Source organism: Myotis myotis, unplaced genomic scaffold, assembly GCF_014108235.1.
Source record: "Myotis myotis isolate mMyoMyo1 unplaced genomic scaffold, mMyoMyo1.p scaffold_m19_p_14, whole genome shotgun sequence".
Taxonomy (NCBI): Eukaryota; Metazoa; Chordata; class Mammalia; order Chiroptera; family Vespertilionidae; genus Myotis; species Myotis myotis.
The window spans coordinates 39,524,558-39,547,495 of NW_023416318.1; the positions used below are offsets into that span (position 1 = coordinate 39,524,558).

Sequence of the window (22,938 nt, forward strand, 5' to 3'; positions counted from 1 at the left end):
CTCCCTCACAGCTCGGAACAAAGCGCAGGAGCAAACAGGGGGCAGGGTAGCATTACTTCTGGTCATAAACAACAACCACCTATGTGGACAACCAACCTTCCAGGTTGAGTCACCAGAAACAGGTCTGATCATCGTTTTATCACCACGAAGCAGGCTATTTGGGGTGGGGCCTGGGTGGAGTGGCAGCCCTCCAAAGGAAGGAGTGACAGGAAAAAACGGAGGAAAGGGCCAGAAGGGGCCGTGAGAGCCGTGTGCTCAGGGCAGCAATACCGCTCTGTGGCTGTTCTTACCAATGGGAGGCTCTTTGCTGAACCGCTGTCAAAGAGAAAACACCGCCAGTCATTGACTACAGAGCTCCGGCCTGGACTGTCAGGAGGGGAAACCTCACCCTTCCTGCCACGGAGAGTTCAAAAGGGCCCTCGCACACATGTGTGCCTAATTGTATCGCACTGAACTGTCGCATTTGCATTTCGTCGTGGGCTTTTACATTTAAATATGTGCGGTTAGCACATTCGTCCCACTTTTAGTTTTTAATGTGTACAGGTTCAAATACAGCCTCGTGGCTAAGGGGGTCTCTGAGCTCCAGTTTCTCCAACTCTAAAACTGGAATGATGCTAGAGAGCCCACAGACCTGTTGGGAGGGTTATGTGACAATGAACAGGATTGCTCGGCATGTCATCTGGTATGGGAGTGCACAATCAATGGAAGTTTAATATTAGTGTTCATGTTATGATGGAGAAGCAGCAGAAGCTGTGAGCGCTCTTCCCTGGCTCTACTGCTAACTGGCACTGTGACCCAGATACATTTGCTACAATTTCCTTATCTTCATAAGAAGGCGGGGGGAGGGTGGGTGGGTGGGAGGTAATCAACCAAAGACTTTGAATGTATATATGCATAACCCATGGACACAGACAATTAGGTGGTGAAAGCCTGGGGCGGGGGGGGAGGGGGGGGGACAAGGGTGGGGGCGGACTGGAGGGGGTTAATGGGGGAAAAAAAGGGGACATATGTAATACTTTCAATAATAAAGATTAAAATAAATAAATAAGTAAGTAGATAATAAATAAATAAATAAAAGATAGCATTAAATTTTACCTTCTAAGATTCCTATCCAGACCTTAATATCTTGGACTCAATATACTATCTCCAAGTAAAATAATTATTTTTATTATTTTGTTACTAGAGGCCTGGTGCATGAATTCGTGCACATGTGGGGTCCCTCGAGGTGGCCTGCGGGGATTGGGCCGCAGCTTGCACCCCAGGCTCACAGTCCCAGCTTGCACCCCCAGCCTTGCAGCCCTGCCTGGCACCCCACCGTGGCCTGGCCCTGACCCCTCACCTGCTCCACCATTCTGCCTGTGGGACGATCAATCGATCTGGGCCGGGCCCTCTTCCCGGTTCCCTCAGGGCCTGGAGCCAAGCAGCAGCCCCAACCCCCCGCTTCCACCATCTGCGGGGCAATCTGGCCCCCACTCACACCCACCTTGGCCTGGCACCACCTGCTCACCTTCTCCATCATCCCCCATGGTCCTGCTCTCGTCAGGGCCCATTGGGGCCGGCAGCGCCTCCACTGCTGCCCACTGCTGGCACCCATGTAGTCGACACCCTCATGTTCTGAGCCACCCCCTGGTGGTGAGCACACATCATAGCGAGTGGTTGAACTCCCGAGGGGACAATTTGCATATTAGGCTTTTATTATATAGGGTTATTTTGAAAGTCAAGGGATCACTGCTTTTTAAAAAAAAAAAATCTGCAAGATTCCAAACATTCAGCACTTGAATAACTCAAAGGATACCCTGCCATGTAGACCCCTCCCCCATTTCATCTGTCGGTGGCTCTAATACTCCAGAGACACAATTTTACTGGACAGTTCTCCTCCGCTGTCAGCCTGCGGCAAAGTAAAACTATCCCAGGACCCAACGAGCAGCCACGCCTGCAGCCAGACAGGGAAGCCAGGGGCCACATGGGCACAGGCTGACCCAGCGACCTCACACACATGGCACAAAGAGGAACAAAGAAGTTGGAAACATTTGTTCTCATCAAACACACTAGGCTGTGTGGAAGAATCCACATGTTAAAGAAAACAGAGAGACTAGCCAGAGGAGCCCCTTTTTCAGACGGGGTACCTGAAACTGCTTCCTTCCCAGGTCTTTGACTGGTGTGGGACACAAGACCAACTGTCTAGGGGTAAACAGTGCAGAAGCAGTGCGCTGTGGGTCATTTTCAATCCACTTTCTACATACAACATGGGGAGGGGGACAGAAATGGCAAGAAAATCATCCAAGCTAAGGGTCCATGACAGGCCATCCGTCACCTGGGGAAACACATCGGGGTGCCCCTGGGCTTGCCACAAGTCAAATAACTGTTTGGTAACAACTCACTTGAAAACAACCACCCTCTGGCCCCCTCCTCAACATCCAGTCAATCCAGAAAAAGGAACTTGCTGGTTATCTCCCCACAACACTCTGATTCAGAGGCTGGTCACTTCCAGGAGTTTACATCATGGATTCCAAGTTCTGCCCTCTCCCTTTTCCCTTTTCCTTTCTTCTTAAGCATTCTTTTTAAAAATTGATTTCAGAGAGTGGAAGGGAGAAGGCGAGAGAGATAGAAGCATCAATGATGAGAATCATCGATCGGCTGCCTCCTGTACACCCCCTACTGGGGATCGAGCCCGCAACCCAGGCATGTGCCCTGCCTGGGAATTGAACCGTGACCTCCTGGTTCATGGATCGACACTCAACCACTGAGCCACACTGGCTGGGCTTAAGCATCCTTTTGGTGTCCACCAGGAAACGACAAAAGTCCCCAAACAGCAGCTCTGTTCCAGGAAGGGCCTGCGTGGTGGCTCTCCCCAAAGTGAGCTCCAGTGTTGCCCAGGGAACCAGAGAAAGAGCAGGTCCCCCCAGAGTTGATCATCAGCTTCAGGCAATAGGGTTATAATCTGGGGCATAAACAAGGAAGCAAGATTCTGAGCATCATAAAAACACAAATGCTCCCTTGTCTAAAATAAGGAAGATCAGAGGCAGCTAAAAATGTTAGCTTTAAAGTCGGGAAGGTGAGTTGGCTTGTGGAAGAAGGCAATAGGCTGTGTCTTTCATTGAGGTAGAAAGCGCGCCTGAAATCTAAACCTGGCTTCTAATCGAAACCGACATGCCATGTTGTTAGTTTTCTGTGTTGCAGATTGCTATACACAGTTAAATGAGACAGTCTTCAAAACTGACATCCAACTGATCGTCTTCAAGTCAGAGATACAATAAACAAATAAGCCCTGTCTCAAAACACTCTCTCAAGTTCCAAAGGTAACACTGATTAAAATCAAATCTCAACACACTTCAAAAGCTTCTCTCGTTCGTGACCTGACTCTTGGCTTTGAACCTAAACACCACAGACCATAGAAATCCCGGACACCAGAACATACACGTTCTGGAGCAAGGTGCCCCATTCATTCTTAAAATTAGAAAACAACGCAGCTGAAAATAACAGGTTCTTAAACAATGTTTAAAAGAAATGAAAATTCCTATTCATCACAGGTACAAATAAAATACCTCCTTTAGTGCCAGAGGGACACAAAAATCAAAATGAAGAACTGTCAGTGGCTTCACACACACACACACACACACACACACACACACACACACACGTCCTCCAGATACTTACTGGGGCAGTGGCTGGTGTGCACCCTGCCTGTCCAGCTGCCAAGTGCCGGAGCGCGCGAGCAGCTGTTTCCTTCAGGCTGGGGCTGTGTCTTAATCAGTCACATGAGCCTCCTGATAAACACGGCCGCGGTGCCAGGTCAGAAACTGACGATCATTATTCTCCTTATTCGCAAACCTTCCTGAAGCCGCTGGCTCGCCCTTTCGTTAGCAGGCAGAGCAGCCCACCCCACAGTGTTTGCTTTGAGCCACAACCCCGCACAGCTGATAAGTCGCGCTGGAGGGCAGGTCACGGCCAGTGGAAAGTTGATGTGTTTGTGTGTGTGTGAAGGGAAGGAGGTAGCGGGGAGGGGAGGGGAGGAGAGGGGAGGGGAGGTTGGCAGCCTCTATACTATCTCATCTCACTCAAGCTTTCACTGGGGCTCTGGACTTGCAAGAAGAAGGCAGCACAGCCTGGCACCGAAGGTGGGAGGTGCTCTCCCCTCCAGGGGCCCTGGGAGAACCTCAATCTGTCGTTCCATCTCGGTTTCCTTCTCTCAGCATCCCAGGCTCCCGTCTAGTGGAAGAGGCACAAGACGGAGTGGACTGTTCTGAGGAAGGCAGATGAGCAGGGTGAGATGGCTGAGGTTTAATTTCAACACAGCCAGGGCTGCTGCGCCTAGTGATGCAGGGGCCGGGGAGGGGGGGGGGGAGAGGGGGGGTAGTGTGTGAGGGGTGGATGCCAGTGCCTCTACAGAGCTAATGGAAGTGGCTTCAGGTCCCTTCAAGCAAACTTCCACATGTGATCTGTCGGGTTGTGTCGACATTTGGGGGTAGAGCAGAGCAGATGTGATGGTCCCCCAGGAATGAGAGTGAAAAGAGAAATGATCATGAAATTTACAAAGCATGGGACAGGTGTGCTAGGAAGCTGGGCCCACCACCCATCCTGAGGGCTTTGTTGAATTCCCACCCCGCCCCCTCTTCAGGGAAAGCCCGTGGACTCTGACTTGGGATGGTACCTGACCTTGGACTTCTTGGTACAGTAAGAGTGACACTTCCCAAAATCAGCGCCCAAGCAGGGTAGAGTGCAGATATGACGGTCAGCGCACTTGGCAACGTGAACGTCTGAAAAGTCTGCAAGAGGTTAAAACGCCCCAGGGGATTTCTGAGCCATAATGAGCCTGTTAAACTGTCACCCCTGATTTTTAATAAATGAGATCTTAATAAAGGCGCCTGTGTGGGCATTTTCTCATAGAATTATTCACAGCGTGAATCAAACCAGAAGTTTCCCTCCATACAAAGGATAGAGTGTTTGTCCAAAATAACAGAAAAAGACCCAAAGACCTCCGGTCTAGCCATTCTTTCAGGGGACTAATTGGTTGTCAACATGTGGGAGCCCAATGTGCAAATGGAAAGTTTTTTTTGGAAGTTTCATAACAGATCCCTTTTTAAGGATTCAAAGTTAGTAGTAGAAATAAACAATGAATATCAAAATACAATGTGCTAAAATAAATATCACCGTCGCAAACATTTCTCCTTGTGTGCTGATGTGAGCAATCATTATTCAGAAACAGAAAACGAGGCCTACTGAAGATCTGAAATATTACTTTGATTTATACACACTTTGTATTTACGCAACAGAAACCTTTCCGACCTGATGGCACCCATCCATCACTTTATTTTCAGCTGACTGTGTTAATTATTCTCACAATCCACGTCACACACCACATGGCCAGTCACTTCTTGACACCCTCAGATAACCCAGACAAAAAACATAGCCCGGGGAAATGTAAGCCTAGAGATTCTCTGGTTCTATTAGCAAGGAGGGAGGGCTGGATCCTGATCTTACCTACCAGGCAAACCGTCAACGCAGACCGAGACCCTGCACCCTTCCATGGGTTCAACAATGACACCTTCTTCCAGCCTTGCACGGTATCAGAGACCCCACTTCCCTGCCCAGTCTGCCTACAGGTACCAATCATTTGCTTTGACTCAAAAAGAGGGGTTCTCCCCCTTCAGAGGCCATCCCCCCCGGGACTGTCTCCCGCGTGGCTTGTCTCCCCCTGTGACTCCCACCTTCTCAGGACCCTTCCTCCACCAACGCCTTCTCCCTGTCCGCTCACCCTCCTCATGGTCTAAACATGCTCATGTTGTTTTTATGTCCTAAAAGCTATTTTTTTTCTCCTTTGCTCCTATAGTTACTGCCCTAACCCACTCATTCCCTTCACACCTGAGCTTCCGGAGAAACACTTCTTGTCTCCATTGTCTCTCATCCCAGGTAAGATTCAACCTGCTTACGGTCTATCTAGCATCTTCTTCACACTTTACTGGAAATGCTTTCTCAAGGTCAACAAAGACCAAGGTTAACGGACTCCTTTTTGGCTTTTATCTTCCTCGTCCTCTCGGCTGCATTTGACCCATCTGACCAAGCACTCTTTAAAATGTTCTCTGTGGCTTCTCAAAATTTACTCCTACCTCCTTCGCTTCCTACGAGGACTCTTCTTCTTCCTGCCCTTTAAATGTGAAAATCCCCTCTCTTCTTCCTGTTCTCTGATATCTCTCATATGTCTTATTACCAAATGACTAGGGTGGTTTCCTAATGGGTCGCTTTGCCTCCAAAAACCTAAACACACTTTTGTACTAAAAGTCTCTGGGGGCCATGGTGGTACCTTAGGCAGCTTTGTATTGCCAGAACCTATGACAGGCTCATGGAATGCCTCTTTTATATATTCCATGGCTGTTGCATTTCTTGCTCTGTATTATAATTAGGTCTTCATATATCTATGTTCCATCTAGACTTTGACAATCTTAGAGAAAGTTTATGACTTACTCATTTCTAATATAGTGCCTGCCATTTGGGAACAGGTAGCTGGAACAATGCTGAATGAAAAAAGGAATAATGGAAGAGAAGGATCTTCTGTCTATTCCTTTAAGCAAAGATAAAAGTTTGCAAACACTGATTTCATATTGAGCCAATGAAAAATCTCCCCACAAAAGAAATTATGGCCTCATTCTATGACCACACTGTAACAAAAACTATAAAATAATTACAAAAGTATAAGTTGAAAAAGAGCTAAGCTCTTGGAAAATTTTTATAAGTCTTCTTTTAAAAAATTCATTGATTAGAGAAGAAATAAAAAGGTAATTACAGGATGCTTATAAGTTTTTTTTTCTTTTTTTAAAATATATTTTATTGATTTTTTTACAGGGAGGAAGGGAGAGGGAATAGAGAGTTAAAAACATCGACGAGAGAGAAACATCAATCAGCTGCCTCCTGCACACCCCCTACTGGGGATGTGCCCACAACCAAGGTACATGCCCTTGACTGGAATCGAACCTGGGACCCTTTGAGTCCGCAGGCCGACGCTCTATCCACTGAGCCAAACCGGTTAGGGCAGGATGCTTATAAGTTTTTAATAATGAGAACACCACATATCAAATATTGTGGGCAGAGCCAAAGGAGTTAATTAGAGGCAAACTGCCCCCAAGAAGATGTTGAAAAACAACAGATCAATAATCATGGAAAAATGTAAAAGTTATTGAGAAATTGTTTCCAAGGAATGTTCTTAGTCCAAATTACTTGCACAATCAAGTTCTCTCTGATTTTCAAGCCACAGATAATTTCCAAACTACTTAAAATGTTCAAGCGGACAAAAGTAACAAAAGCTAACATAATACCTGTGACTTAAAACAAACTGATAAAGCATAATAAAGGAAACCACAGACTAACCTCATGTATAAACATGGTTTACCTTAGAGATATAAAAAGAAATCAGTATCAAGTAATGCATTAGCATAATGACATAAATAAGTCAATTGAAAAAAGATTTTGAATTAGCACAATGGGTAATCTTGAAATATATTTTGATAAAATTCAATATTATTTTTTAATTAATAAAATGAAGTTAGAGTTTTTCTTAGCATGCTGAAGTTATCTGTATCAAACCAAACACAACATCAGAAACAAGAAAAGGATGCTCACTGTCACTACCATTTAGCACTGTTCTGGGCATTTGAACCATTACAACCTGACAAGAAAAAGAAACTAAAGAAGAATTATGAGAAAGTAGGAGACAAAATCATCCAACTTGTACACGTTACAATCATTTACTTAATAGAATCAAATTTTTTATTGTTGTTAATCCTCACCAAAGGGTATTTTTTCCATTGAATTTTTAGAGAGAGTGGGAAGGAGGAAGAAAGGGGGTGAGAGGAAGGAAGAAGGAGAGAGAGAGAGAGAGAAACATTGATGTGAGAGACACATCGATTGGTTGCCTCCCATCCCCAACTTACCCCCAACAGGGGACAGGAATTGAACCCAAAACCCAGGAATGTGCCCTTGACTCTTTGGTTGTGGGGCCCCGTGCTCTAACAGCTGAGCAATACTGGCCAGGACAATAGAATCAACTTTTTAAAAATGTTTGAAATAATTAGCAATGTCAGTGAGGTAAAGACACAAAATTCATATAATCCTATCTAATAAAAGAGAAACATGGTAATTAGCATACGACCGCTACCCTTCCCATTGGCTAATCGGGGCGATATGCAAATTAACTGCCAGCCAAGATGGAGGCTGGCAGCCAGGCAGCTTGAAAATAACATGAGACTTGCTTGCTTCAGTGACGGAGGACTCCAACGTTCCCCGCCTGCCGCTGCCGGCCTCTGAGCTTGCAGTTTGAAACATTGTTACAAATATAGAAGCTAAACAAAACCCCAGAAACCTGCTTTCAGCGAGCTGGGATCTCAGAGCTGGAGTTATACATTGTTTCGATTATAGAACCCAAACAAACCAGATACCTGCTTTCAGCAGCAGAGGCCTCAGAGCTGGAGCCAGAGCTAAAGCTGGCCCAGAATAAAAAAGAAAAAAGAAAAAAAGGAGCAGTTGGGAGCTTCAGTCACCCGCCAGCCTGAAAACAGCCCTCAGCCCCTCACCCAGACTGGCCAGGCACCCCAGTGGGGACCCCCACCCTGAAGGGTGTGTGACCAGCTGCAAACAGCCATCATCCCCTCACCCAGGCTGGCCAGGCACCCCAGTGGGGACTCCCCACCCTGATCCAGGACACCCTTCAGGGAAAACCAGCCAGCCCCACCCATGCACCAGGCCTCTATCCTATATAGTAAAAGGGTAATATGCCTCCCAGCACCGGGATCAGCAGAGCCTCAAGGCCTCCCAGCACCGGGATCAGTGGAGCCAAGAGGCCTCCCAGCTTGGGATCAGCATGACAGGGAGCAGCACCCAAACCCCCTGATCGCCCTGCGGCTCTGTGTGTGACAGGGGGTGGGGCCACAACCTCCCTATCCGCCCTGCTCTGTTCGTGACAGGGGAAGGCTCCCCAACCTCCTGATTAGCCCTGCTCTGTGCCTGATGGGGGGAGCTCCCCAACCCCCTGATCACCCTGTGGCTCTGTGTGTGACAGGGTGCGGCGCCCCAACCCTCCCCACCCTCCCACGGGCCCTGCTCTGTGTGTGACAGGGTAGAGTCATAACCTCCCCATCGGCCCTGCCCTGAGTGTGACAGTGGCGGTGCCCCAACCCCCTGATCGGCCCTGCTCTGTGGGTGATAGAGGGTGGCGCCCCAACCCCCTGATCCGCCCTGCTCTGTGTGTGACAGGGGGCGGTGCCCCAACTCCCCTATCGGCCCTACTCTGTGAGTGACAGGGGGGAGCTCCTCAACCCCCAATCGACCCTGCTCTGTGCATGACAGGGTAAGGAGCCCCAACCCCCCTGATGGGCCCTGCTCTGTGCGTGACAGGGAGCAGAGCCCCAACCCCCTGAATGGCCCTGCTCTGTGCATGACAGGGGGTGGCTCCGCAACCTCCCCATCAACCCTGCCTTGAGTGTGACAGGGGGCGGTGCCCCAACCCCCCAATTGGCCCTACCCTGAGCGTGACTGAGGGTGGCATCGCAACCTCCCAATCCGCCCTGCTCTGTGCATGATAGGGGGCGGTGCCCCAACTCCCCAATTGGCCCTGCTCTAAGCCTGACCAGGGGCTGCACCTAGGGATTGAGCCTGCCCTCTGCCACCCGGGAGCAGGCCTAAGCCAGCAGGTCGTTATCTCCCGAGGGGTCCCAGACTGCAAGAGGGCACAGGCCGGGCTGAGGGACCCCCCCCTCCCCCCGAGTGCACAAATTTTTGTGCACCGGGCCTCTAGTTTTCTATATAACAGCCAAAAATTGTTTAAAAATATAATGGAAAAAATCTCATTCAAAATAGCAAAAGTAACAAAATTTCTAGGAATAATAAAATGTGAATATTTTAAAAATGTATAAAACTCTATGAGAAAATAGGATAGATTTCAATAAATTGAGAGTTATACAAGTTTCCAGGACTAAGACTCAACATTGTAAAGGTGTCAATTCTCTCCTATTTAATTTATAAATATAATTAAATTTTGTTGGAAATCCCAAGAGATGTTTTTAAACAGGACAAAAAAGAAACCCTGAAGTTTATTTGAAAGACTTTAAAAACTGAATTTAAATATTGAATTTGAAAATTTTTCTAAATAAAATTTTAGAAAACAACAAGGAGAGGGTACTAGGTATTAAATAGGCTAAAATTATCAAAAACTAAAAGTTTGATACTGGTTCCAAAAGAGGCAGAGCCATGAAACAGAACAGAAAGCCCAGAACACAAGATCTATATTAAAATGTTTACTCCTTAAATAAGGTATTTAAACCCAGTGGGGAAAATGGATTATTCAATAACTGGTCCAATAGTTAATTACTATGAAAAATAATGATGCAATTATACCTCAGACCATACACAAAGTACATGCCTAGTGGGCTAAGGAGTTAAAGGGGGAAATACAATTACAAGCAGACTTGAAGAAAAACAGGTGATTGCTTTTATAATCTAAAAATTTTTAATCATAATTAAATACTTGTATCATGAAAATTATGTTAATGATGATCACCAAAGCAGAAACCATGAAGAAAAACATTTTAAATATTTAAATTAATAAAATGTAAAATTCATGTATATAAAAAATAACCCAACCATAACCAAAATTGCCACAAATGATAAAATGAGATTTAAAAAGGAAACCTATATGGTAAAGGGTTAATACTTTTACCACACAAATAGCATTTATAATTAGCAACTGAGCAATAGTTTTACCATACAAACAACATTTATAATTCCCAATGTTGGCCGGAGGTCTGGAAAATGGCACCTTCATACTCTCCTAGCAGGACTGTAAATTGGTACAACATATAAGAAAGATAATATTGTAATACTAGAGGCCCGGTGCGTGAAATCACCCTCTCGCAATCCGGGATCCCTCAGGGGATGTCCAGCTGCTGGTTTAGGGATCCCTGTGGGATTAGGCCTAACCTGGAAGTCGGACATCCCTCTCGAAATCCGGGACTGCTGGCTCCTAACCACTAGCCTGCCTGCCTGATCACCCCTAATCACTCTGCTTGCCTGATTGCCCCTAACTGCTCGCCTGCCTGATCACCCCTAACCCCTCTGCCTGCCTGCCCGATCGCCCCTAGCCACTCACCTGCCTGCCTGATTGCTAACCACTCTGCCTGCCCGATTGCCCCTAACTGCTCGCCTGACTGCCTCTAACCTCTCTGTCTGCCTGCCTGATCGCCCCTAACTGCGCGCCTGCCTGCCTGCCTAATCACTCCTAACCGCCTCTGCCTCAGCCCCCACCATCTTGGCTTTGCTCGGAATGACATCCGGAAGGTCGTTCGGCTGTCCAGTCTAATTAGCATATTATGCTTTTATAATTATAGATGTTGCAAAAGCTTTTTAAAATATGTGTACCCTTTGGTTCTGAAGTTTCTGTTCTAGAAATATACCCCAAGAAAATACTATGGATTTTCCCGTGTATAAGGATGTTTCTCACAGCATTGTTTATGCTAGGTAAAACTTAGAAACAATCCATGTGAAAGTAGGCTTTCCTATTTGTGTGTTAACAGACAATTCAAACAGACAGAGCCTATGATGACCCTCAAAACTCACTACCAACATAAAAGGAGCATTAAATTGCTTATTCCAATATTAATTTCTATGAGGGGTCAGGAGTGGGGAGGAAAGTACAAGTAAGGTTTTCCTTATTCTGGAAAGCTTGGCTTTAAGTCCATGAAAAACTGGGCATACAGACAAAAAGCATTTTGTGAGTCTCAAATCCAAGCCACCATGTTTGAGTTGAATAATTAGAACACATTCATAAGAGGTAGCACTTTGCAAACATTATAAAATAATGTTTGAACTATATTAACATGGAAAAATATTCAGCATAGATTACTGAAAAACACAAGTTATAAAACAGTTAATCAGTGTGATCTCATTTGTCTAAGAAAATATGTTGACATTTGTGAAAGTCTAAAACAGTATTTATCAAATTTTAACAGTGGTTATCTTTGGGAATTGGGGATCACATACAGGTTTTCCCTTGTTTATGCAGATCAGCTTTTTTCCCATTTCTATGATAAATGTTTACCAGTTGTTACTTTTTAACTGAGATCTTTTTTATGTAAGAAAAGAGGCACTAGACCTACAACCATACTTTAGTACTTTAATCATCTACACAAGAGGAATAAGACATTGGTAAGAAATGTAGTAAAGAATAAAGGACTCAGAGCAGAAAAGCCTGGCCATCCATTAACAAGGCCAGACACTTCCTCTAAACCAGCGGTTCTCAACCTGTGGGTCGAGACCCCTTTGGGGGTTGAATGACCCTTTCACAGGGGTCGCCTAAGACCATCGGAAAACACATATATAATTACATATTGTTTTTGTGATTAATCACTATGCTTTAATTATGTTCAATTTATAACAATGAAAATACATCCTGCATATCAGATATTTACATTATGATTCATAACAGTAGCAAAATTACAGTTATGAAGTAGCAACGAAAATAATTTTATGGCCCTGACCGGTTTGGCTCAGTGGATAGAGCGTCGGCCTGCGGACTGAAGGGTCCTGGGTTCGATTCCGGCCAAGGGCATGTACCTTGGTTGTGGGCACATCCCCAGTCGGGGGTATGCAAGAGGCAGCTGATCAATGTTTCTCTCTCATTGATGTTTCTAACGCTCTATCCCTCTCCCTTCCTCTCTGTAAAAAATCAATAAAATATATTTTTTTAAAAAGAAAATAATTTTATGGCTGGGGGTCACCACAACATGAGGAACTGTATTAAAGGGTCGCGGCATTAGGAAGGTTGAGAACCACTGCTCTAGACGGTCTCAGTTTTCTAATTTCCTGGTCCTGGAACCAATATTTGATAGCAAGTCACCGGAAGTGGTGGAACCACCAGGTTCAAAGGATGCAGGAAGAGGGGGGAAGCATGGTCTTGCTTGAGCACTTGGATTCAGTTTCTCAGAGATGTCCTAATGGACCTTTGTGCCTATTTGAGGTATTCCTTTCAGTAGAAATTTCCAAAGAATATCTATCCATCCCATGCACACATGGTCACATGTTGGCTGAGGCCTCCTGAAGCTGCCCATCCATGCATCCACCTGGTTCCAAACTCCAACCATGCTGCTCCAAGTTGGCAACACGCCACCTGCTGGTCAATTCCAGGTACTATCTGCCATATCACATTGTCACCGACACCTTCCTTTCCTAGGGGGACCTTTCACACAACATTACTTTCTTAAATAAATACCAGTCACAACCAGTTATCATAAGAGCTGTGCTAGCAACAAGCCTGTAACAAACAGAAAGAAAAAATTGTGAAATAACCAGAGAACAGAGTTTTTAATCCCTAAAGACCTTGGACAAAGCAAATCATTGTCAAAATATGAAAAAGTAGTGTCTATGTTTTATGTACTTTGTTTGCATTTGGGGATTTGCCAAAGTAGGTGACAAAAATCTCTGCTCTCAAAGTTTATAATCTCTCCAGGAGAAAAGCCATACATAAGGAATAATAATTACCTAGAATAACAATTAGTATCTAACAATATTATAATATACTATATTAATATGTTATTAATATTATATAACAAGCTAACATCTGTGCACAACACTCATTTACTTCTCACAGCAATGCTCTAAAGACATACTATTACCCCCAGATGACCTTCATGAGATGAACTAGCCTGCTCACAACCAGGAAGCAGCAGAGAAAGAGGAATATGAATATAAACCTAGGTCTGCCTGACCCCAAATCTTGCACATTTACGCCCCAAATGATTTAGTAGCCACAGAAATTTTCATAGACTGGCTCACTCTTTTTAAATTGAACCTGCTTACCCTCAAGCACAACAGCCAAGTCAATGGCTTGCACTTTGGGGTCTAACCATTGGTAGGACAATAGTCGTTTCCTGTCACTACCCATTGCAAACGTGTGGTATTTCAGCCAGTGACACCTGATAAAGTGGTTGTGGCACAGTCTGGTAGGCTGAGTGGCATTTATAACATTGTTCCTGTGGATAATGCCTTCTATGGGTTAAACACATGTTGAGTTCCAGATAACTGATAATACAAACAAGTGAACCTTTGCAACATAAGCCATTTGTAGCCTGGAGATGGGCTGTAGAAACATAGAAAGGAGGATGAATAAGGAAGACAGCCTCTACCAGAGGCAGCCTCCACAGGTACCTCCTCACCCCAGTACCCTGCTCCTTTCTTCAGGGTCCCTGGAGAAACTCCCAAGCTTCTGGACAAATCTGTCCAGGTTAAAGATAGACTTCTGCTTTAAGTCGCTTTTTCCTGCTTTCTAGCTCTTCTCTTTTCTTTCTTCCTCTTTTGTAAAATTTCATTTACTTTTTAAAAACACATTCCAGCTCTAGCCGGTTTGGCTCGGTGGATAGAGCGTCAGCCTGTGGACTGAAGGGTCCTGGGTTCGAGTCTAGTCAAGAGCATTCTCACTCGGTTGCAGGCTCTATCCCGAGTAGGGGCCATGCAGGAGGCAGCCAATCAGTGATGCTCCTCTCTCATCAATGTTTCTATCTCTCTATATACCTCTCCCTTCCTCTCTCTGTAAAAATAAATACCAACGTTTAAAAAATAAAATAAGAACACACTACATATTAGTATAGTTGCATTTACTTAACCTAATTCATTCAATTCACCTTGATGGCAGCATTTTTCCTGTTACAATCAGCTTCTTAGTTTAGGCTCGATTTCTAGCGAAAGCTTCATTCGGTAAAACATGAGAAGGAACCTTTCGTATTCATGGTACAAAGCACCTTTAACATAATTACTTACATAATAACTTTTTCCCCTAATAGTTTTATTTCAAAACCTTGATTTGACAGCAATTTTTATGACTCTGAGGATCTCACCCCTACGAACCACAGGCTAGTGGTAAAGTTAATCTGAATCTAAATCTTCTAAAATGCCACCGCTGTTCCAGAAGTCTTAGTTCTTGAAAAGACTCACTTGGAAAAAAAAAGTCCCCAAGGCTGCCCCGGTGCCTTTTTCTGAGAATCACTGAGGGTTCAGAAGATAACAGAAGAGCAGTTTTCAGGTTAAGAGTTCCTTTCTACTCAAGTTTCAGCATCATCACCCTTTCAAAGCTGAAAATACAAAGCTGATTCAGGGATAAATGAGGCAAAGAAAATATTTAAATTTATTTTTTTCTCGAAAAGTGTGATCGCTAAATGCATGAGGCGGGACGAGTTGGGTCTTCATAGGAATCACAGGAAAAGTGCAGTTAGAAACTCTAAATCCTCTTTTTCTCATAGGCCTCGCCCTTCTCCCTCCCCCCACTGCTGCTGCACGCTCGTTCAGCTCTGGCCTTGGAGCCCCCTAAGCTGTCCTGGGTTCACACAGCCCCCTGGCCTTGGCTGGAAGGTGATGCTCCATGTATACTTTTTGAATGAATGAATGAATGAATGAATGAATGAATGAATGCATTTTTACATTGTAATTAGAAAATATTCATATTATTTTGAGACCAAATCCATCTGCTCAAAATTGTGCATAATTCTCTATGAGAACCTAACCATCCTGCTCTTCACTTTACCATATTATCCCAACCCTGCAAGCTGACTACAAATCCTGTTTTCCACTCCATACTGCCAGCTGCTTCCTCAAGTTTTAATCCAACCATTACCATCTCTAGGTCATGAATCTGGGAGGCCTGAGTTTCTGAGCTCATTGCATTTCCTTTCCTGAGGCATCACTGCCTTTATCACATACGTCATCAAACGTCGCCATGATTCAGTTACACTGTATTTGCTTAACCTTTTGGCCAGTCTTGGGATTACTTATACCCTTCGTGTATACAAAGTCTTTAGATAAGGTTTCCTTTTTATGACTTGCTGGGAACACAGAGGCAACCACAAGCAGAGTGGGACTTTGCCTGAGGAAGGAGGGTCTCATATTCTTGCAGCAGGACTTATCTTATTTGCAGATCAGAGGGAGGGAGGTAAACAAACAATGACAACAACAACAAAAAGCACTTTTGGAAGCACATTTTTAAAAATGGTAGGGAAATTTCCAATTTTTTTCATGTTTTAATTAAATTTAAATTTAAATATCTTATAAAGTAAAGAGCACTTTATAAGGAGTGTTTATTCTCAGGGCGCATCTTTGTGATGGCCATTCTTATGAGTAAAAGGCTGTAGATCCATTTAAGCTAAAACTCTCCAATGGAAGGCCCACTGCAGGGGCGGGGTCAGAACTGAGAGATGGTTGCTGTTCCCTTCACATAAACATAGGAAGTCAGAAGCTCAACAACACTTCTTGGCAGGCGGAGGTAAAAACATGCAGGAAGAAATCAATACGGGGAGCATGGGCTCAAACAGCTGAAAAATGCCAACCTAAATGGTGATACATTATTTTTAAACATAGATTTTCCTGGTCAGAATAACTTCATTATTTTATTGAAGAATGGTTTTGTTTCCTATTCCAAAATAAGAAAAGCAGGGCACCTGGGCATTTTCTTTTTACTTTATAAGATATTTAAATTTAAAAAGCAATAATGCACATTATAGCAGGTCAAACAATACAGAGAGATACACAGAGAAAAAAATGTAAGCCCTCTTTCCCATGCATTCCCATCTTGCTGAGATAATACACACCTATGAGAAATGTATCTCATTATATTTTCCCATTTAAAAAAGAAATCCCATTTTAACAAGTAATCTATAATTAGATTTTCCTCCTTAACAATGTATCATGGTGACACATACTGGTTCCAAGGTCAGTAATACAGATTTAATTTATTCTTTGTAATAGTTGTAGTCATTACATTCAAGACGCTCCCAGTGTTTTGCCTCTATAAATAGAGTTGCACTAAACATCCTCACACATGTATCTTTAGTTTCTAATGCTTTCATTTCCATAGTATAGATCTCCCAAACTGGGATTATTAGAAAGAACTGCAAAGTGATTCGTTTTACTACACATTCTCAGTTATTTTCCCAAAACTAAACTGAGGGCAATATAAGGGGCCATGGCCTTAAAAAGACTGATAAATGTCCCCTGATAAAAGAGGATCAAGATTATGAGAGGCACTAAAAATTCATTTCAGAATCATATCCCACTAGGTATGTTAACTAAATTGTGTTAAATCTTGCTTGCTTTTTATATGAAATAATATTTTTCAAAATCAAGGCATCTTAAGCCAAACTGATGAAAATTTGTCAAAGTTAAAAGTGGAACTATTTCGCCCCAGCTAATCCTTATGATCTGCACACACCAAAAATTCCATACACTCTAAAGGCCATTCCAGTTGTAAATTCCATTGTTAATTCATTTTTAAAAAATGCATGAGCCCATATGAACCATTATGTTATGAGAACAAAATGATAAAAATATTTTATTGCACTTTCAAGGCGCGTAGTGGTGTTAGTGCAACAAGGGTCAGTCCCAGCCTTGCTTGTTTTTATCTGTTTCTGGACTGTAGACTTCGTAACCAAAGAGCCCTCTCTCATCCACATGCCATCTCACTGAAGCAAGCATGGGGAACACAGCCCAAACCCAGGGATGAAGAGCACCCCGTGTCTACAGCCACACTCCTCCTGGCTTGGGGTGTTTATCTAAAATCACCTCTTCTAAATTATGTTTTCACCATGTCGTTTGGTTTGAAACTTGAGAGTGAGAGGCTGGACTACATGTGTCTATACTTGTAACAACATATATATTCCACATTAGCTAATATGGCTGAACCAGCCAACACACTCCAAGACACAAATGACGGAGCACAGGGTTCCCTGCCTGAAGAAAAGAAAGAATAAGTTATGCCCACCACACATGCAAGGAACTTTGTTCACATGATCAAAGCCTTCTTTGTTTTATAAAGCCACCCATTGCAGGATTGTGAGAAATGTGTGCACCCCCGAATGCATTAAAAGTGGCAGTCAACCAACCAAAATTCAACTCAGATGATTCAAGAACACATTTGTTAAGTCAAATAAACAGTCCAATTTTGGACCCAACTTACTGGCCCAGGTGGTCTGTGTCTTTTCCTTCGGAACCAAAGAGTGGGCAAGCAATCCCTAGCTGCCTGGGATAGTGGCTGTGGGTTTCACAACCTCCCGGGGCGCTTAAAAGCAACTGCTAAAAATAGCAGAGCTCTCATGTTAACGTCCTCAGCGGAAGGGCCAGGGGAAAACATAAGTTGCCTGAAATACGTCCCCTGCATTCGAATTCCCTAGGACTACTCTTAGCTGCAAATCCCGTCATCCTTCCGACAGTTCCAACATTGATCACCTTTTTCTTTTCTAACCATTTCCCAGACTAGTAAGAGAGGCAGTGTGGTGAGTGGTATGGATGTTGGCACATGGGAGAACCGGGAAATCAGGATTCTCATTCCATAATCAGTCACTCACGAGTTAAGTCACTTAACCCTGTAAGTATAAAACCTCTGATCGCAAAAGGGAATGGTAATACCAACTCAAAGGGTGGTTGCATTTCAGGGTTTTATCCTATAAAAACATTCAACAAGCGCAAAAAGATGTGTGCAGGACAAGTTCAATGTGTCACTCGTAGCAACAACAAAAAGGGAAACACCCTAAAAGTAAGGGGAGATTGATAAAAATAACTGCAATGCATTAAATCAATGCTACATGCATCGTACAGTCTGAAAAAGATGAAATGGGAAGATGACTTTGATGTAATAAGAAAGCAAGCTGCAAAAACACTGCATAAATAATTATTGTTTTAAGCAAAACAAATAATCAATCAAAAAACAACAAAAACCCTACTATGCATTTATCTCCATTTTTATTACAATCATGCGTTTTCAAATGCATAGAAAATATCTGCCAAATGTTCAGGGCAGTAATCAACAAGCTATAGACATATACCCACTCTGAAGAAAGAGGTGGTAAGGGTTACAAGCCTTTCCTTTTTTACCTACCCATAACGGTATTGAGTACATTCACCTACAATACACCTGTATTATGTTTATAGTTAAAAATTAAGGACAATAAAGAAAGCAATGAGAAATAATTAGCACACCGCCCAGCGGGCTTCGATGAAGGATTATCATAGTTACTTCTGTCCAGAAGCTACAGAACTTATTTTTTTTTAATATATTTTATTGATTTTTTACAGAGAGGAAGGGAGAGGGATAGAGAGTTAAAAACATTGATGAGAGAGAAACATCGATCAGCTGCCTCCTGCACACTCCCTACTGGGGATGTGCCCGCAACCAAGGTACATGCCCTTGACCGGAATCGAACCTGGGACCCTTGAGTCTGCAGGCTGACGCTCTATCCACTGAGCCAAACTGGTTAGGGCAGCTAGAGAACTTCTTAAGTAAAACAAGTTTGCAGAAAACTAGCCAACCTTCGTAACATGCAACCATTTATGCGCCTGTGTGAACTGGATCAGTCTTTTTTTAAGTGATTATTATCTTGATGGTGGTGATGGCTTGATAGGTGCATACGTATGTCAAGACATCAAATTGTGTATATATATATATTTTAAATATATTTTATTGATGTTAGAGAGAAAGGGAGAGGGAGAGAGAGATAGAAACATCAATGATGAGAGAGAATCATTGATGTGCTACCTCCTTCATGCCCTTACTGGGGATCAAGTCTGAAAACCGGGCATGCGTCCTGACCAGGAATTGAACCGTGACTTCTTGGTTCATAGGTCAACGCTCAACCAACCACTGAGGCACGCTGGCTGGGCCAAATTGTATACTTTTAATATGTGCCATTTATTATGTGTCAATTGTATCTCGAGAAAATTGTTTTTAAAAAAGCGTAGCTACATATTTCAACAGTAATAGCATGAAAGATGGGAGAATGAGATCAAAATTAAAGGTTTCTAAGGTCTGTATATTATTCAGATGTCAATACGAAGATATTAATAATAGATGTTATTAAATCAAATACATATTCGAAGTGTAGCTGCTAAAAGAAAAAAAAAAAATAGATTACGTAACTTCCAAAACACTAGAGGGGAGAAAGTGGAATAAAGAAAACTTGAAAAACTGAAAAGAAGGCAGGAGAGAAAAGAAAAAGAATAACAACAGGAAATAAAATTGACATTATTAATACCTCAATAACAATAATCCATGCCGACTGACCTCACCATTAAAATGCAAAGACTATCATTAAATTGTGAGAATAAAAGGGGCCAAATACTAAGCCTGACAAGCTCAGGGGAGACCTGCCTGGTGGCCTCACAGACGCAGAGACCAAAAGTAACCACACTGGGTGATCTGCCATAAATGTCCCTAACGACAAGCATGTCATGGTGGGAGTCAGTCCTAGGCCCTTGACAAGGTCAATCTTTACCTTAAGTGAGCCTGTCTCTTGTCTTTTTGCATCTAAGATAACATACCTTTGAAATGTCAGAGTGATCTTTTTATCTAGACCCCTCAGGGTAAACCTCCTGGCACCAGCATTCGGCCACAGAGCCCCTCCCTGTTATCTTGGTGCCCCATTCCTCTCCCCTTCTCACCCGCATAAAAGAAGTTTGTGTCTCTCCATTTTGCCTTGTATCCAATCTCAGAGATTTCCCTGCCCTGCTTCTCCCCACCCCCTTAATCTGCCACCAATGGATTTCAGGTGACCCTCCTTACATCTCTTCCTTTCGTTCTAATGTATAAAATAGGCTGCGAAACTGCCATTCTCCGGAGCATTTTCTCACTCCATTGAGATTTTGCTTCCTGACAGTTGTCATCAGTTTGGCTCAAATGTCCACAGGTTTGGACATTTCTTACTTTGACAAAATAACAAGTACATGGATCCATGTTCAGTCAGTTCAGCTCCACGGGTGTAGGGTGTGTGTGTGTGTGTGTGGGTGGGTGTGTGTACATGCACGCACGCGCTCATGCACAGATAAAAAGATCAGACACCTCTCCCCAAATCAACCTCTTTTAACTGATTTTCTGAAGCCTTGAAATTAACTGAAAGTTCTTTGTACCAAAAATAACAAAGGAAACAGACTTGGTGGGGAGGGGGTGGGGAGGGAAGTGGAAGGGAGACAAAGGGAACTGGCGAAGAGAAAGAACTCTTCCCCATCATAACCTCAGCAACGTGGTAAACGGAACGCAGGTGGAGTTGTCCAACAGATGCCCCGCTGGCCGACAGAAGGCATGAAGCCCTTCCTCCCGACAGGGAGGCCCTCAGGGCAGGTGGGCTCAGGTCTGTCCGATCGCCCGCTCCTGCCCCCAGGAGAGGTCTGAGGGTAGAGGCCTGCCTGCAGGTGGGGCTGGGCCTCTGAGAAATGGGAGCTAACCCCACCCAGGCCACTCCGGGCAACTCACCGGTTCTTCAGCGGGATCTGCAGATCCGCACGGACGGTTCTCATCCAGCTTATCTGGAAAACAGATGGAAACTTCTCCCCAGAAGTTCATGCTTTAGTCATTTTCCTAAAGGCCACGTGGCTCATCTGGCCGTATGCGTCTGGCAGCGCTCTCCCGGCCTCTGCTGACTGTGCACGGACGGGGGTCCGTGTGCAGGGAATTGTACACAAGACCCTGGAAGACGGAACAGTCACGCTGTGCACTGCCTGTAAACAGCATCTCCACGGCCCCTCCCAGCCCGCTATCTGGGAGCCAGTGATCCCGGCCTGATCACTGGGCTGCTAAAGTAGAAACTGCGTCAGATGAAGGATCAAAAGACAGGATTTCGCAGGCCAGCCCTGCCTCCATCTAAGCAAAGAATAGTGAGGCCACCACATTGCCACTGCGAGTCCCCCTTAATAATCAACAATAAAGTGGGAATGGCAATATTTGTCTCATAGGTTTTTTCTAAAAAGCACATAAAATAATAGGGGAAAAGTACTTAAGAAACCCAGAATGTATTGTAGAAATGTAAAGTATGCTCACTTCTTATATTTATCTGTGGATGGACAATTGGGAACGTGGATGCACTCCAAAGGGTCGTTGTTGTTTTTTATCCTCACCCAAAAATACACTTTTTTCCAATGATTTTTAGAGACAACGGAAGAGAAGGAGGGAAGGAGGGAGGGAGAGAGAGAAACATCGATGTGAGAGAGACACATAGATTGGTTGCTTTCCACTTGCACCATAATCAGGGCCAGGAATTGAACCTGTGACCCTTTAGTGCTACTGAGCTATACCAGTCAGGGCCAAAGAGATTTTTAAATTTTATTTATTTTTTTAAAAAGTATGTTTTATTGATTTTTTACAGAGAGGAAGGGAGAGGGATAGAGAGTTAGAAATATCGATGAGAAACATCGATCAGCTGCCTCCTACATACCCCCTACTGGGGATGTGCCTGTGACCAAGGTACACGCCCCTGACAGGAATCGAACCCGGGACCCCTCAGTCCACAGGCCGATGCTCTATCCACTGAGCCAAACCAGCTAGGGCCAAAGAGATTTTTTTAAAAAGCACAAAATATGGCTCAAGGAATTAAGTTGGTGAGAGAAGAAACTCCTGTAAAATTAACTATAGAGGCAATAATAGCTGAATGGATGAAAGAAATCTCACCAAACATCATGTGATTAAATATATTAGAGGGGGCAGCTGGTATAATAGATAGGTAGATGGGGTTGTAATTTTTCATGGCAAAGAAGAAACATGGATGTTTGAAAGAAAATGCCCTAAAAGCTAAAGACAGCGTAAGAGGATACTGAAGAAGGAAGGGTGAACTGATTGGAGGGATGGGAGTGGTTTCAGGTACAGGTCCCAGCCAGAAGACATTACAGGAAGGTGATTCGGAAGAGAAAAGTCAGAGGAATACATTATCCTCCCGGCCTAGACTCTGGTTCCTCGAGCTACAATCATATCTCAATTCACCTCTATGTCTCTGAATCCCCTTGCTGATTAGTGAAACTAACCACTGCCCTACTCAACCCGACTTTCTTAACCTTGCCCGAAGGCCAGTTAGTGCCTGACCTTGCCACCCCCTCCTCATTTACTAGTGATTAGAAAAAGCAATGGCAGCAAATGTAGGATCCAATAGTGAAGGG

The 22,938-nt window shown here is 44.0% G+C and overlaps 1 protein-coding gene across 6 annotated transcripts in view; it reads right to left on the reverse strand.

The window, feature by feature from the left end:
• RASGRP3 (RAS guanyl releasing protein 3) overlaps positions 1–22,938 on the reverse strand; it is a 107,375-nt gene that overhangs the window by 74,715 nt on the left and 9,722 nt on the right. For 4 of the 6 annotated variants that reach the window (XM_036334888.1, XM_036334882.1, XM_036334886.1 and 1 more), the window contains exon 1: positions 3,658–3,955. The exons of 1 other annotated variant lie outside the window; for it this stretch is intronic. The gene's annotated coding sequence lies outside the window, so the exon portion shown is untranslated. Of the gene's footprint in view, positions 1–3,657; positions 3,959–22,938 lie in introns of those variants that run through there. One more of the 6 variants, XM_036334890.1, reaches the window with a different exon arrangement.